We start from the raw sequence: 2,869 nt of genomic DNA, 5'->3' as shown, positions 1-2,869 counted from the left end.
CCGCACACTAGTTGGTCGGTTGGTTTACGTTGAATGGTTGCCTCTATCTCATATTACACACACTCCTGTCCAATGCTGCTTTGTTGCCTCCCTTGGTGTCCTGGATATGTACCACCATATATACTGCATTACATTGAATGATTGTCATTGCATCGAATGTTGAATGGTTGTGTTGAATGATTGAATCCCCTTACATTGTCTGCAAGTATCACCATTAACGTTACGTATCTCTCCCCATACCACCCAATCGATACCACGATGTTAATACCATTCCAACTCCCATTTTTAATAGCTATGGTTTGTAATATGCAATTGTGTTTTATAACGTTGTCCACATAGTCATCGGTTGTGTTCGTTTCCTCCTCATATATCCCCATTGTCCATGTTGTCTGGTACACTGGCTGCCTCCTCCACATACCACTCTTCTCCCACTCAAAGCCATCATACATTGGTTTTTAATATGATTTTAATAAATAAATGCATTACTATGTTGCTTAGTTACTCAGGCCATAAATGCTTCTATCCCCCACCATGGGGCCCAAACCCATATACCACCTCCCCCTCCCCCATATATCACGTCCCCGATACATTACCCTCCCCATATAACCCCTCCCCCAGTAATACCTCTATTATATAAAAGACTACAATTTCTTTTTACACATATAACTACAACAAGTGCAATTTTTATATATATTGGTAGTGGAGTACATTTATACACAGTACACATATTTAAAATGCATTCATTGATATTTATTGTTGGAGTAGTTCTCTCGGAAAAAAGAACTATCCTGAATGGTCAAGGAAGATAAAAAACACTCTCATTTTCAATGAATTGGAAAGGATTTTGTGTAGGAGAAGGAGATAATGAACTTGCAAAGCCCACCTTAGATAAGGAGATTTCCATTTGGGAAAACAAGAACAACAAGGCCTATGCCTTGATTGTAACATTTGTAAATGAAGAGGTGAGTTGCCATATTTCACCATTTTCAAATTCTTTTGAAGCGTTACAGAAGTTGAAGTTACTTTATGACTCACACTCTAAACTTGAAGTTGTCCTATTGATGATTAAATTGTTTAGTTGTGAATTGAAAAATGATGACCCTCTTGCTTTAGCATTAGAAGTAAGATCTATTATGCATGATATCAAAACCACTAGTGTTCAAATAGACATTCCTCTCATAGCTTATGTCAAGGCAATATATCCGACTTATTCAAATTATGTTGAGTGATTTCAAGCAAGTGGAAACCTCAAGGAGATTACCTTTGACTCCCTTGAGAATAATTTTGTTGAGAGAGAGAAGGATTTTGGGAAGAAGAAAGCTCCTAAGTATTCTGAAGAAGTTGTGTGTCTAGCACATAAATATAATAATCATGCACAATATTCTTCTAGAGGAAGAGGTGGACGAAGAGGTAGAGGAAGAAATAATTTTAGAGGCAGGAGGGCAGATAGTTCCAAGGAGAAAATTTTGATCTTCATTGCATATGCTGCAATAGAGACGGACATGATTCATTCACATTTAAGTTTCCTTCGGATATAATTGAGAAGGAAAGAAATGAAGCCAAAGGTAAAACCAATGACAAAGGGAAAGGTAAAGCACCCTAATCTGCTCACTATGTTGTGGCACATTGTAATATTGGAGTAACCGAAGACTTGTTTAATACTTCACTTGATTCTTGGAAAAATGATTAGTTGCTTGATTCATGAGCAACTTGCCACATGACTTTAAGAAGAGATTGTTTTATATAATTTACTAATAATTTTTATGGAGCAGTATACTTTGTAGAGAAGTCAAAACTGAAGTCATCAGGGCTTGGCACAATCAGGCTCAAATTGCCCAGTCTTCTAGAATTTCTTCTGCATGATGTTTTATATCTCTTGGAGGGGAGGGGAAGCTTTTTTTCTTTGGTCGACATCTTCCAGTAAGTGTTGGCATTATGATTCTGGTTTGGCTCTCTGGTACAGGTGTTGTACTTGATGGCAACTCACTCAAGTGGCAAAATTCTATTCAGGCTTTCAAACTGATGGAAAATAAGAGGTTCGCAGGTGCATCGTTCAAAAGGTGCGGACCCGCAAGTTCACCGTCCAGGAAGTGCAGATATACCCGTAGTTTATCTGTTCATAAGGTGCGGTCCCCAGTTCACTCACTCCAATGCAGAGAAGCTCGCTCACGTGGGGTTTCTTATGTTTTGCCCTTGGTATTTAGCCCGTCGTTCATGATCCTATGGTTTTGGCCCATGGTTTAGGATCTAAATTATTTGAACCCCTGTTTGGATCCCTTGTATTGGTTTTCGATGGTTTTGTCCCATGGTTTGAATAAGGACTTGCCTATAAAAAGGAAAAGAGATCTCTTGGCTAGACACTTGTGAAATTTGAATATCTTAAGATCTGAAAGTTTGGGTGATTGGTTTTTAAAAGCTAGATCTAAATCAAGGAGAAAATTTAAGGCGAATCTATTGATAAGTCGTGATCTCTCGAGCGCATGATTAGATCTGTGGATCTGACTAACTGTGGCACATTGGAGGACTGTTAATTTGGCCCTAATTAGAGGCTCGCAAGCAATCCACGCCGTGAGTGCAGGGGTACGCAGCACAGGAGAAGGCGCAGTGCGGGGGTACACAACGCAGCAGAAGGCGCAGTGCAAGGTACGCAGTGCAGGAGAAGGCGTAGTGCGGAGGTACGCAGGGAAACATAAGAACAAGTTGCGGAGGTACGCTGTCAGGCAGGCAGTGCAGGTGCGGATCTGAGCAGAGGTACACAGGGCAACAGAAGGAGTGGTGCGGAGATACGCCGAGAAGTAGACCGACCAGGTGCGGATCTGTGCAATTTAGACACAGAAGAGCTGCGGGTATTCGCAGGCCACTATTGGTG

The sequence above is a fragment of the Pinus tabuliformis genome, chromosome 3_2 (assembly GCF_031772625.1).
Source record: "Pinus tabuliformis cultivar Carrire ecotype Pingquan chromosome 3_2, CPIR1, whole genome shotgun sequence".
Lineage (NCBI taxonomy): Eukaryota > Viridiplantae > Streptophyta > Pinopsida > Pinales > Pinaceae > Pinus > Pinus tabuliformis.
This window is presented reverse-complemented; position numbering follows the sequence as displayed.